Source organism: Podarcis vaucheri (genome assembly GCF_965113315.1).
Source record: "Podarcis vaucheri genome assembly, chromosome: 1".
In the NCBI taxonomy this organism is placed as follows: Eukaryota; Metazoa; Chordata; class Lepidosauria; order Squamata; family Lacertidae; genus Podarcis; species Podarcis vaucheri.
This window is the reverse complement of record NC_138759.1, coordinates 123726623-123741793: the sequence shown is the minus strand read 5'-3', so window position 1 is coordinate 123741793 and position 15171 is coordinate 123726623. Positions and strand designations below refer to the sequence as shown.

The 15171-nt window shown below is 38.3% G+C and overlaps 1 long non-coding RNA gene across 1 annotated transcript in view; it reads right to left on the bottom strand.

Annotated features, from left to right (window-relative positions):
- Window positions 1-15171, bottom strand: part of LOC309525101 — a 66826-nt gene that overhangs the window by 38418 nt on the left and 13237 nt on the right. Inside the window, exon 3 of the long non-coding RNA XR_014216051.1 lies at window positions 12439-12547. This is a non-coding gene — a long non-coding RNA (uncharacterized lncRNA). The remainder of the gene's footprint in view (window positions 1-12438; window positions 12548-15171) is intronic.

Below are 15171 nucleotides of genomic sequence, written 5' to 3'. Positions count from 1 at the left end.
ATTAAGTATATTACAATACAATGTTAGGTGAGACATGTGGAGCATTGAAAACACACATTTTCCCATACACATATAAAACAGGTTTGGGTGACCTGCTCTTTACACCATGGGTAGTTAACCTGTGGCCCTCTAGATATTGTTGGGCTACAACTCATGTCAGTCCTGCCAACTTAACTAATGTCGCAGGTAATGGCAGTTGTACTTCCCCAAAATCTGGAGGGCATTAAATACTCTTGCAGTACATAAAATGGATTACAAGGAACAAAACCAACCCCTCACCTGGCCTTGCTTTGCTGTGCTCCCTACCTGGTTCGCTTCTAGTACCGAGGCCAAGCTAAGAAAGATTTGCTTAAAAGCTACAAAATACAGCAAGATAACACATGAGAGTGCTTTAATATCACTTCCCCCACATGCTCCATTTTGTGTAAAGTGTCAAGCCCACACCCCTGTGAGAAGGGACCATGTTTAACAATTGTGTGACTCTCGTGTTTAACAATCGTGTGTGCCTTAGCCATTGTTTTGGTCTAGCCCCCTTTTATAGACATTCTTAAGGAATAGGCCCCTAAAGCTAAACATAGAAAGAATGCGTAAGAAATCTTGGCAGATCTCAGATGACTAGATAACGCAAATCTGATTTTCCAGAAGGCATGTTAGCAGCTAGGAATTTGTTTAAAGAACTAGCAACATTTTGATCAAATGGATTCAATACATAGCACAGGTTCTGGATACAATGGTAGCTGCGGCTGCAATAAATTATATATACAATGATAATAAAATAGGTCCTTGTCTTAAAACTCACACAAATGACAAGATTTACACATGTCTCTTCTAATGCTGAAGAAATATTTTTTAAATAGCTAGCTTCACATTAAATTGCATGCACCACATTCTCCAATTTATGCCTTTAAGAGAAGTTTCTCTTCAAAGCACTAAAGCCCTAATATTTTGAGCATAACTGTGCTTTCCCTGAGTCAACAGCAATAGTTTTCAGGGCCGACAAAGTTATTTGGCACCTCAGGATAAAAAGTCCACAAATGTTTTCCCCTTGGATTAAAATTCACCAATATATAAAATTTAATGCCCTGTTAACATACCCAAATTCTGCTGCCATACATGGCTGCCTCACTCTGCCCAAACAGCATGTTTTGATGGGCTTTGCCTGAACTGGGGAACAGGAGTCCTTCAAAATATTTTCCTACCAAATAATTTTAAATAATACAATTCTTTAAAATCCTATTACATTCCATGCTTGCAACATTTGGATCTAGTTCTGTTGCACTTTTTGAAAGAGAATATTCACACAGATTGGCAATAAGTCGGGTTTTAAAGGGTCACTTTGTTTCTGAATACTTCACTTTGTTTTCAGAAAAAATATTACTTACTGATGTACAACATTCACTCAGAGATCATAAGCAACACCTCAACTAGCAGCAGCAGCAAAGAACAGTTTTGATCAATATTTCAATAAATCAGCTAGTTAAAACTATTTTCCATATGTTTTGTCTTGGACCCAGTTTATCCACTGATCACTTATCATAAATAACACAAAAAGTATGTGGTGAAAAATATTCCATATTATGGAAATGGAAAAAAAAACCCCAAAACATTTCCATGCTTGGGTAAGACAATTTTTCTTTGATTTGCTGAAAAGATGGGCCTAAGTAAGATTTATTGGTGTTTTCACTGCCAGTTATAGCCAATATACTTGACATACTGAGTTTCATAAATCAAAACAATACACACAAACACTCCTTCATCTTCATTACATTACTATTCAGCATGATTCAGTAGAACTGTGCCAAACAACCTCAATGGCAGAAGGAATATTACATAGATGCTTTTTGGCTGTGATAAGATGTTTGCTGTGTCATGATGCTATTGCCATGTGGTATTACTACACAGCCTGGGTGATGGGCCATAGAGAAAATGCCATTCATTTCATTGCCACTGATACATGGCACAAAACGCAGCATCTTATCTCATATCCTAAAAATATTTTCCATTTTCCATGTGATTTCTTACAAGCGATATGGCAAAAACAACTTGCTAGTTCAGTGTAAGTTTTTATCTGAAAATGTTTTTAATAATGTCAAAATTATTTTCTATAGTTCACACTGAACACACTCCAAGGCTTTCTAACCTTTTCTACAGTTTGTAATAAAAGACGAAGAAAAAAAGCAGACTCCCTAATTTCCAAGCTACAGTACCCAGGCAAGAGAATTTACTTTCAACATCAATTGCATCAAGAATCTATGAAACTTCACATCTTAGTCAATCATCCTCATGCAATTATTACATAACTGCATACAGAAGGAATAGGAAACTTTTTTCTATCAAAGACTACATTATCTTAGGAGCAATCTGCAAGGGGTCATATGCTGGTAGTGGTGGTGCCAAAACCAAGTCTTTCTGCAACACCCATATTTCACTCTTTCTACCACCCTCTGTTTTCTTAAACTCCCTTCTTCTTCTTCCTCTGACTTCCCCTTCACACACTCTCACCATCCCAGTTTTCTCTCTTCTCACGTACCTAGGTTCCATTGCACCTTTTTCAAAGAGCTTTATTGCCACCCACCCACCCCAGACCATGGACCAGAAACTCAGAAATTTTGCTTTTTGTCACCTTTCGCACTCCACCGTGACTTTCTCAATGGCCCAGAGCAACAGGGAGCAGCCCAGAGCAACAGGGAGCATACGGATGGGCAGACGGGCTCATAGCCACTCTGAACCACAGTGAAAAGGTGCCAATTTTGCACCACTTCCCTGTGCTTGTGCCTTTGGTGGTTGCTAACCTCGCCAACTCCTAGATATGCCCAAGCAGAGGAACTGGATTCTCTTGCTAGAGATCTGAACAGCTTACTTGCAGAGGGCCCCTGCCTTTCTCCTTCCATCTTTTGATTACATCTATCCTGCATGTCATTAGGCTGAGGGATAAAATATTCCTCCACCCCTGGCTTTCCAGTATCCATTCATGTACCTGAAGTGCGCCAATATTTCCAGAAACCAAATAGCTGAAAATCACCCGCATCTGTAAATTGAAATGGTACCTCTGCTTTTTCCATTCCTGTGTTCCAGCTCAGACACCTGCTACTTCTGCTTCTTTCCCTTGAGCGGTTTTCACGAAAGTAAGTTTCTTTCTTCACACTTCCACACTTTCCTTCCTAGGAAACTTGTTTGCTTTATTTCTTCTTTATTTTATCCCCTTGCTGTTGTTCACTTTCTCTGACCCTTTATCTCAGGCCACTGCCATCTCTGAGCCTGCCCAACTATAATTTTCCTGAAAGGCCACATTTCCATGGGAATAATCATGTAATAGCATGCAGCAAGGTACTGCACAATATCTATGCCACTATTTGAGGCAAAGCAGCTGAAAGGGTCAAGCAGATTAAGGATCTAACATTTACTTTAAATTGAATTTAAGAATCACAAAGGATTAATGATGGGGCAAATATTAATTATAGAAAACACTTAAAATTATAAACCCATTTTCTTCCCAAAAAATTAAGTAAAAGTACACTGATTACATTGTGGATAGGATCACAAAGGTGAAGGAAACTGAAATTTTCACATAATCTGTGGGCCAATCAAGTATTCTAAAGCAGAAAGAATATAAAAATAAATAGAGGCAAGGACATTATAAGAGTGCATATTTTTCCTTGAGAACAGATGTTTACTCTAAAAGTAATATGCAGCGCCGGTAGGGTATATTTATTTTCCAATTGTAAATATAGTTACATATTTCAGGGATATGTTTTCCTCCCAATGTGAGCACGTAACTCCTATTAACACTAATTGCAGTTACACATGCACACTGAAAGAAGATATATCCCTTTCCCTTTTATGTCACTATCCAAAAGCATTAGAGTATTGCCAGCTGCCTGAAGGATCATAGTGCAATTGTGGTGCTAATGTTAGCAGAGCTATATCAAGTACTATATGTAGAAATAAGGCAATCTATGCAAACATTTAAAATAGAAAAGTTTTCATTGATGGCTAGTGTAGAAATACGATGAACATGTAGTATATTCAGTGCTACTTTCTCAACCCTGTGTACAGCAGTTCAAGGCTCCAACACAACATTTGCTCTCCCTCTGCTCCTCTTGTTTCCTTAAAATCTCATTCCCTTACACCTATGTAAATATTTATCCTGGCCAGGAGGCAGGTCTTTGGTTTTGTGTGAATGTATGTCAATGTGCAGTACCAATCAATATACAATACCAGTTGGCTATGTGAATATCACAAGGTCTAAACATGCAATACCATGCAGTTATCCAGGGGGGCTGGAATAAACACTTTTGCAAATCACCTTAAGTAGCATTGTTATTTCAAGTAAACCATCAGAAAAACAAAGAGGAAACCAGATGATAGAGGTAATCAATTAATGTGTGTAAAATGGTAGATCAGTCTTAAACATTATTTGCAATTTTAAAATCCTGATAAAATATAACACAAAGGTGTATCAGTTTGATATGGCATGTTAAAATGTTTTTCTCAGTTTCCAACTAGTACTACCACCACTACAATTCATTTTGCAAACAAGTTTTGAGATCAAGATAATACGATCATTTGAAACTTGAAACCAAAGTGTAATAGATCACATCTTAATGGCATCACTAAAATACTCTTACTTAAGATTTTCCGTTAGTTTCCATTAGATTAACATGTCTGGAATGTTGAGACCTGGAAACTTGCCTCTCACTATGGTAACTATGCTTGGCCAAGGCACTGTTTGATTAAGAAATTGCCTTTTCGTTTATTACATTTGCACTGACGATCTCAGCTTAATAAAAAAAGATTCCACTGCAGAATTATTTTCAAGACATACATAGGCTATATATAAAGAATGAAATCTATAAATGCCTAAAACCTAATATACGTGCTAAGCTTGTGAATGTGATATTTTGAGGCATCTGTAACCCTCTGCAGGAAACAGAAGGAGCTTCTCATCTTCCTAAAGTTTCTGCTGATGCATTCAGTATGCCGTCTGGGATTAATGCATCTCAATGTGTCTTCAATAGACTAATAATTACATTTGGAAATAATAATTATATAGATTACTTTTTCTATATAATATTAATAATTTTAAAAATGTAAACACAGTTCTGATGATGAATTAGAAATAGAATGACAGGAAAGAAATAAAAGGACACACACAAATATACACAGCTCATAAAAACTAAATATACAAAATTGAATGAAAAATTGCATGTTCTGCAATTTCCTGCATATTCTGCCAGAAAGTCAATTTGGGGGTCTGAAAGAGTAGCAAATTCTAGATTCTGCCAAGCTCCACCCACAAGTGACAAGTTCTGTAATGGCACCACCTACCCTAGTTGTGGTGCTGCAGCCCTACCCGGGGGAGAGTATTTTTGCAACAGAATTTGAATCAACTCTATTAAGAAGTATGTCCCACTGAATTTAATGGGGTTTACTCACAAGTAAGTAGAGCTAGGATTGCAGCATAAATCAACCCTCCTGCATATTAACCACTTGTATCTTCAACTAATCAGACAGCAACAGATAAGTTTCTTAAAGTGAGTTCTGATACAAAAACACACAATGTTATGGTCCGTTCCTCTAAGATCTTATATCAAAAATATTTTGTTTTGTTATGTTGTACTTTAATGTTCATTATTACATGACTGGCAGTCACATTCATTACTATAATTCAAAATATAATTCAGGAACACTTTTCTTTCATAAAATCATACGCTGTTGGTCTAAAATAATGTGAAAGAGTATACCTAGTATGCCTAGTTGCTATGTTGACTCCAGAGAAAAGAAAATGGAAAAATGATAAAGACATAAGGTTGTAGCCAACATTCTGCAAGTGCAACAGAATTTCTTTCTTCTGCCCTGCAGCCCCCTTCATACCCACAAAATCTGCTCCAGAGGTTCTTAGATTTTTAGGGTGTGCAGGGGGCTGCAGGGGGAGGGATGTGTGAGCAGAAGTCTATTCTACTTGCACAATATTGGATACAACCCCTGTTTTTCACCATCACTCTTCTATCAATGAAAATCTTAGACCATGCACAAAGAATGTTTGTGGGGAAATACACAGATAACTAGTTCTTGGTCTAGATTAGGTCTTGTGTTTCTATTCTGAAGGATCTTGTAATACCTTTCTGTGCTGGATCAAACAATACAGCCATTGAACAACGCTGATATATGAGTCAAGGTCTCAGTTTAAGTTGCAGTTTTGCCTGACAGTTGAAGATAATGCATATGACATTTAATTCTAAAGCTATTAATACCTCTGATTTTGACAGCAGTTTGGAACATTCCATAGTAGGGAGAGATATAGAGGTCAATCCTCTCATAATGTTTGGCATCCAAGAGATGTATACGTATGAAAACATTTCAACAGAATGCAATTTGCTCAAAGATGATACTGTGAGATGAGGCTGGATGGTTTCATTTCACAAGATAATCTTCCAGTAAGTTGCATGGTTGAACCTTTCCAATGGAAGGTTTTCTAGGATGTGTATCCATGGAAATCATTCTAAGAACTATGTTATGAATGTAAAATACTACATTGTAAGTGATTTTCAGCTTTAACTACTATTAACAGTTTTTCCAACCACATTTCTCTCAGCGGTGATGTAGCTCCCTCTCTTCTCTCAACCTCGGCAGTTTTCTTTGCTTCTGAATGTATACAGATCAGAACAGCACATGGCAATCCATGTGCACAAACAGGTTTCCACAACTGAATGGCCCTTCTTTATTTAGTGCCTCATACAAAAATATGTGCTGCAGGAAGGGGAAGAAGCCTGCAACCAGCAAAAAGGAGAAGCTTGCACAGTGCTAAAAACAAACTGCAACATATCTGATTGTCACAAATCTAACCAATTGCTGGGACAACAGAATGATTCTAGGTCCTTCTGCTTCCCTCAACAACACTATCAATTTGGGAGTGCAGTCCAGGCACCTGGGGTTCTCAAATTGCTTTTGTGACATTTGGTGGAAAAGGAATTTGGTGGTTTTAGGTTAACAGAAATATTAAGCCTTCTAATTTGTTTTCTGCTTCCAACTTTTTTTAACACTTCAGTTCTGGGCAGTGCTAGTTCTCTAGAAAAAGAGGTACCAGAACCCACCACAAACATCTCCCTCTTAGAATGGCAATGGCGCTCACCTGAGAGGTGTTGAAATTTAGTTCCAGTGAGTTCTGGCTGAAAAAAAGACCTGGTTCTGGAAGAAACTGTAGGGTTCTTTTTAATTTTTAGTATAACTGCCTTGCTGGATTAGATCACAGTACACCATTCTGTTTCCAGGGGTGGACACCTAGGTGCCTCTGGAAGCTTCCAAGCAGAGCATAAAAGTGATGGTAATTCTCTTTGATGTATGGAGTCACCATCTACATAGATCCATCACCTATAATTCAGGATTTAAACCCCTAGAATTTGCTAAACTAGTATGGATTACTATTCTATTAGCTATGTGTTGTGTGAAAAAGTACTTCATTTTGTTGTCCCGAATCTACTAACAATCAACTTCATTGAGCAATCCCAAATTCTAGTATAATGAATGTACCATGCACAATTTTATAAGCCTTAACATAAGCCACTTAAGATCCTTAGTTTGTTCCCACTGAAGGAAGCATTCACTGAGCAGACTACACCCACAGGGCACTCACACCAGTGGAAGTGGGATTCTTCATTCTCCTTGCAGTCCCTATCCTGAAAATAGGTTCTAGAGGGCTGGAAGACTCTCTAACAAAGGGTGAGGGTGGAACTGAGGAAAATATATTCTCCCTCACCTCCCTACTGCCAGTAACCCAAGCAGACCAGACGTGAAAAGAGCTTTTAAGCTCTCTGCCTTGTCTGAGGGGCTAGGGATGCTCTGGGAAATCTCAAGGGTACTTAGATGGCCCCACAAGACTTTGTACATGCACCCTAGAGCTGGTATACTGAACAGGCCTTCCTCAGTACACTGGGTCCCAGTGTGCTGAGTCTGCTTGGAGGAGGTAGGGAAGGCATGTAGCCTAATCCTATGCATTTTCATAGGAAGGTAAATAGGCAAACCTACCTGATAGAGCTAAGTATTTATGTTCATGGTTTTACCATGTTTGGCTGTGAAATATCCTTACACGAATTGAATTAGTTGTTAAAGCTGTTAACTTTACTGGTACCTCAAACAGCTACCAGTGATGGTTCCTCATTCCTCCAATTGTCTTCACAGGATGAGAGAAACATCTAGCCCTGAGGCAAGTAAGCAGCAGCAGCGACAGCTTCTTCTAAACAGTTGTCTTTTCCATTTTATTGCAACTTTTTAGAAAAATCTATTATTATTGCTGCAATAATCTCATGTAAACTGCTTTGTGAGATCCACTTGAAAGCAGTATACATATTATTTAAAGTATTTAAACGTATTTTTAAAAAATAATAATAATTTAAAAACAAACTGTAATCCCAGGAAAGGTTTTCTTCTCATCTATCTGATCTTCCTCTGTGTTTTAAATCATAATTGTTTTGGCAAATGCACCCAATTCCGAAGGTACATAGACTAGATAAGGTTTCTATTGATGTGCAAATCTGCCAGTTTTGGTTTCTCTCAATTCTATGTTTATGATAATATTTTATTCTCTTGTTAATTAAGCTGTTTTAAATCTGCATTTTATATTTGACTTGATGGCGGGTGCAATTTTGCCTTTGAGCGAACTCAAGCCGATTCTCCCCCCCACACACACTTGCTGCCAGAGTCAGCGGCAGGTCGCAGGGAGATTGCGGCGGGTTTTCTCGCTCTACTATATGCATTTTTGTACGTATTACTTGCCTGGAAACCTGCACTGCAAAATTCCAAAAAGTGCATGGCTGTTTCAGTTCCTGTGTTATTTTGTAAAGTGAATTAGGGAGGTTCACCTTTAAATGCAAACTGAACAGAATATCTTTCCCATCCCTAATGTTTATTTAATGATGGGTAAAGAATATTTGAATTGGGTATGAATGATTTGTAAAAAGAAAGTGTGATATTTCCTTGGGCTGGAAGGAATGTTACCTACTCTAGAAGTAATTTCGTTGTCCCCAAAGGGGGCAATGACAATAAAGATATTATTATTATTACTATTACTATTACTATTATTATTATTATTATTACTCCCTTAATCCTAAATGTATAGAAACAGGCATGTGGTGATTTACTTGGTCTTGAGGGGAAATCCCTACGCACATAGAAACTTCTCTTCTTATATCTCAGAACGCAACCCTGATATTAAATAGGTTATGGGGTTGACTCTGACACAAATTAAGCCTTGAAAGAAGCAAATTGTTTAATATTATTATTATTATTATTACTACAACTACCAACACCATCAATTTATAAGCAAACCCTTTATCAAGCGATCTCAGGGTGGCTTATGAAATCATTATGTACCACATGCAAGACATCCATTAAAATGAGCAAAACACAGATATACAGGAAGTGATAATAATACCAAGGATTTTAAGAAAATGAGAGAGATGTGGGGTGAGGAAAATGCAGGAGAAAGAAAAAAGTGGGGGGGGGCCAAGAAACAGGAGGAGGAAAACTGAGAAACCTGGCAATAAAAGGAAAAAAAATAAAGTGCAGCAATACTGTAGATTAGTGGGTTGAAAATGAACTCTGGATGTGGGAATAAGATAAATTTCTGTGTCAGAAATGTATCTAACAACCTAGATGTTTGTATCTACAACAATGCAAAGTGCACCTCTGGAAAGCTACCAAGATTGTAGCCAGTAGAAAAGAGGTACGGTAATTATTTTATCAAGATAGCTTTTAATTTCACCTAAATACCAGGTTGATTTTCTGGGACAAACATGCAAAAGGTAGAGAAATTCCGTATTAATATTAAATAATATTACAATATTATCCTGTTAACTACTGAATGAGCATTCGGCACCTCTAATGTGACTTTATCAGGACATATTCGTTTATGTGCCTTATGCAGAGTGATGTGCATTCAATATCACTGCCACCCCAGCTGTACAGAAGCTGAGCTATCACATAACAGTGGCAGGCCTCCAGGGAAGACAAAATGTGCTGCACCTGTTTATAAGTGCTTAGCTATTATTCATATTTACCTTCACCCTACTTTTGCTGCAGTACACATTCGTGCCAGAAGCACTTCCCACCATGGCTATCACTATGTCCACAAAAGGTCTTCTTAAATTTCTGCTTTCTAAACAACTGAGTCTATAATCCTCCTAATACTACACGCTTTTCTCACTATCGAGCCTGCCTTTTATGACTATCATTGACTTCATACCTATCAGCAAAAGGGTTTAAGGTTGTTTTTTTATAAATGCAGTTCATATTATGCACATTATAGGAATGTCTTTCCCTATCTAGTAATTCATTTTCTACTATCTTCCAACTGGAAGAAGCTAAATATTCTTTAAAAAATAAGCTAAATATCTACTAATCACAACCTTGCTCTTCAATTACAATGTAATGATTCTACACATAAATTTTAAAAGAAGTGGCTAATTATTGGCCGAGGTGCTTTGATGCTGACATGTGTAAATAGCTTGTTCAACAGCTGACCAACTCCAGATCCAACTGTTAGTTTTGGAATCAGTCTGGGAGCTTAAGACACAGTTGAACAGCACATGATGAAGTATTTGAGAGTGATTTCAAACATTTAGCATCCATAACTGTAAAATTGAATTGGCTAAAAGTTGTTCTGGGAAGACGTCAGTAAACAAGAAACATTACTAAAGAATTGGAGTAACAACATTGCTCTGCAAGCAGATATTATGAAATAGCTTTACCGGTCAATAGCATGTGGGAAGACTGATGCAGTACTGATTGCCAAAGAGTGGGAAATGTAGTACAAAAAGCGTATAATTCATATCAGGTTTGAAGTGAAAATACTATTCCTTTTACAGCACAGATGAAATCCTGGCTGCATGTACACCTGAACCAGAATATCGCTCTTTTAGCAAATACTTGCATTGTATTATTAACTGTGGGTTTTATGAATGGTCCATTAGATCTTTACTCAGAAATATTTTATTTTTATTTTCTATAATGTAAAGTAATGCATCTGTGGCATTGAACTGAGAAAGAATGAAAGATGCAGTTTTTAACACCATCAATTGTTGACAATGTTCAGTACTCATTGATTGTAATTTACTCTCAGTTATAAATTGTGGAAAACTAAGACTGACATATTAGCAATGCAGGAGAAACACTTTGGGGCAGAGCATTTTGTGGGGACAGATTTATTTCCATCAGTCTTCATCCATCTTTGATTAGCTCTGCTAACAGTGGACAGAGGTCTTTCCTACATCCACCAATAATGCAGGCTCTGGACAGACTACTGTCACATGTAGCAAGTGTAAGGCCCCCAAAGCAGGGTAGAGCAAGAACTGGAAAGAGGCAGACAGCTGAGACACCCATGAATCTACTGAGTGTTAAGATGGCCCAGTAGCCTGAGGGGACCCAAATTCAATTTCTCTGCAAAGTCAGTTTGGTACTGGTACAGCAAAATAAAAGTAAAAAAGTAAAATACTGCCCCCCCTTCTGCTCTGACCAATGCAAGTGACAGGGCTTCAGATTTGAACCCCATTGCTCCCCACCCAGAAATTAGGTTTGCTCTCTAGGTGTTCAAAGATTAATGTATAAGCAACTGCTCCTAAAAACAGACACAACAGAAGTGGTCTAGGATAGGTGTGTTTCCAACAAAGCATCATCAAACACTGAGTTATATGGCTTTCAAAAAACCTACCGGTACTTCTATGCTCTGTTCTTATAATACACTCCTATCCACATTTTTTGTTCTCTCTCTCTCTCAAAGAGACACACACATGTACTTCAAGACATAATTCTAAATCCTGAGAAACAAACCCTCTTTTAAAAAATCACCAATTTGTTTAGTAAATTCTAGTTCTCGCTCTTGCTATTATCATAATGTTTGGGGAGTTTGACTGGACATTTGCATAGTATAAATCATATGTAGCATGACTAACTTTACAGACCTATGGCCAGCAAGTTGTAACTTTTGGCACTTCTGTGAGAAGTCATATGTTTAATATGATGTCATGAATTGGCTCTGAGGTTCCAGTGAAGGTGAAAATTCCCACAGTCCTGCAGTGCTTCAAGAAGTAAAGTATAAATGACTAAGTAGAGTAGCCTATTCTAGGATTTGGGATGGGTCTGTACTGATGTACTCTTCCTACAGCCCCTACTTCTCATCACAGCTGACAGCTATTACGGCTGCTGGCCGATGGCCTCAGATGAGAAGAAAAAACATACAGAACTTTTGACCTTATTCAGTTACTATCAGTGCCAAGCAGCAACCAACATATTGGGCATCACCCAAGTTCAACAGTACATGCTTCAGAGCTGTCCTTCCAGTTGCTCTGAATCTATTCCTTACACCTTCCTAAAATATTATTAACTGCTGTATTTCAATACTAAATTCAACGTGTGTTTTACTAAATTTAGTTCAACTGAAAGTACCTGCTTCCTGTGATGCTCATTCTTGGCAATGGACTGCATAGATTTCCACAGCTCACACCGTGATAGTAGATCATAGCGCTTTGTCTTACTCCTCTGGAAGGTGTCAGATCTGAAAATTATGAATAAGAAATCCCCATTTGGAAGCATGTATTTGTACAGAACAAAAAGAAAACAGAGGGAAACTGCCATAAAATGCAAAGAACTAAAAAGAGAGCCAAGATAACCACAGAGCTCTGGGTATGGAAGGAAGTCTCATTGTGTTCACTGGGAATTACATCCTCCCTATTTATTCAGGATTGCAGTTTAAAAAGTGGAAGTAGATAAAGGAACAAGCAATAAAAACAGTAAGATGATCACTAGCTCTCCATAAGAACAAGTCTCCGTAATTTCAGTAAGCTATTCTTTATGAGAACCCAATGAAGTGGTTGTGAATAATTAAAATAAGAGGGAATTAAATAGAACTAGGTTGTAAAGAATGTATAAATGCTTTATATCACATTGAAACGATGAAGACATACTGGAGGGGGACACACACAAATTCCATATGATTTTCTAGCTGCAAATACAGTGGTACCTCGGGTTACATACGTTTCAGGTTACAGACTCCACTAACCCAGAAATATTACCTCGGGTTAAGAATTTTGCTTCAGGATGAGAACAGAAATTACGCGGTGGAGGCGCAGCGGCAGCGGGAGGCCCCATTAGCTAAAGTGGTGCTTCAGGTTAAGAACAGACCTCCAGAACAAATTAAGTTCTTAACCCAAGGTACCACTGTAAACCCTTGATGACTTCGCTATTTCTTAAATGTCAAGATCTTTATTTTCATATTAAGCAAGCAATACAAACATTTCCTGTCACTTTCTTTCAATGAAATGATATTTCATATCAGCATTTGTACTTCAATATATTTGTAACATAACATTAATAACACATAAACATAGACATTCACAGTCCTTCTGAATCCATCTCTACAATATTGTTCAGCACTGAGCTTTGTTCCCTTTGACACTGTCTGTGTTTAGCTAGTTTTGAATATCTTATTATTTTTTCTAATTCAACACTTTTCCTTGCGAGGGTTCTCAGTCTCAAGCTTGTTGACTGGCACTGAGAATGGCTAGAGTGTTTGGACCATCATAGTGGGCAGAGCTTTCATGCTTACTTGACAAGAACTGAAAAACTGGGTTGTGCTGGCTATGGTTCCCAATTCAGAGAAAACAAGTAATAATTACTTCATTTTCCTTCCTTCCTTCCTTCCTTCCTTCCTTCCTTCCTTCCTTCCTTCCTTTAATAACTGAATACTGCTCAATATTACAAACTATAAGAGGTTGATAATGGAAGCAGATCCTTGTAAATATGTAAATAAATGTAAATATTCTACATATTTGAGTAGGATTGTTTTAAACAAAAAATGTTTTTAGCAGGCTCGGAAAACAACATAGTGAAGATACCTGTCTGATGTCAATAGGCAGGGAGTTCCAAAGTGTGGCTACAGCCACACTAAGATCAATTTCTTACAAATGCAGAATGAGCACTATGCGGTGCCTGTAGTTCTGCAGATCGTTGTGGCTGAGTGGGCATATATGGGGTAAAGCAATCTCGCAGGTAAACTGGGCCCAAGTTATTAAGGGCTTTATAAACTAATAGTAACACCTTGAACTTGTCCCAGTAGCAAATTGGCAACTAGTACAGATCTTTGAGCACAGGTGTTATATGCTGACAGAGTCTCTCCCACTCCTGTAACTGCAGCTTCCAGATCAAGCACAAGTGAAGCCCTACATAGGCTGAGATTACACATCTAGAAGAGAAGCTTCATACTCATCCAGCCTCAAACCTCAGCTGCAAGAACCACAGGACAATTGCAACTGGATATAGAGATGGGTTGAATGAAATGGCTTAAACTGGGGCCACATCTTATTAAGAACATCTGCAGGAGAAATGACAAGTCTGGGAACCTTGGATGAACCAAATCATGCCTTGCCAAGTGACAAAAAAGAAGCTCAGCTCCAAGGCCTGGGCCCAACCTTATGAGCAGAAAGGCCTTCCTACCCCACGTTCCTGGGCCCCACAACTAGAGATGGGAAGATCTAGTTTCCAGAAAAATTGGGGGGGAAAACAGTTTGATATAGTTTGAATAATCCAGACTTTTTTTTCTGGTAAAAAATGGCTTTGGGGGAAAAAAACCTGCCCCTCCCAAATTTTTCCAGTTTTTTCCAGGCCTTCCCATCTCTGCAGGTGGGGCAGGTTGGCCTCAATAATATTTCTGGCCCCCAGAAAAATCCTTCACCTGCAAATGTGTCTAAGGGTCATCACCTGTTCCCTCATCTCCCATTAACGTTTCCCAAACTTACCAGCCACAGAATTGGGTCAAGCCTCTGTTTAGTTCCTCTACACTCACTTGCTGGAAATCCATTCCCAGGCTGTTGTAACATTGGGGTGAGGTACCATTGCACCATCAGACCTATCCAGGGCCAGCTGCAGTTCTCTACTTATTTTGTGGATTGCTTTATTTGAACTCTTAGTTTCAATACCACCTTTCCATAACCTCTAGGGGAGACATTTTCAACCTTAAGATGACCACCCCAGGTCATCACTGCTGAATCAACATGATGTCCATGCGGCTTGTAAGACTAAGGGCCATGCCCTTCAATAACCCCAAATCTTTGCCTCCAAAGTGTAACACCAAAACCTGTGGATGTTGCCATACATGGCAAGACTGGAACAAAGTCAGCGCTA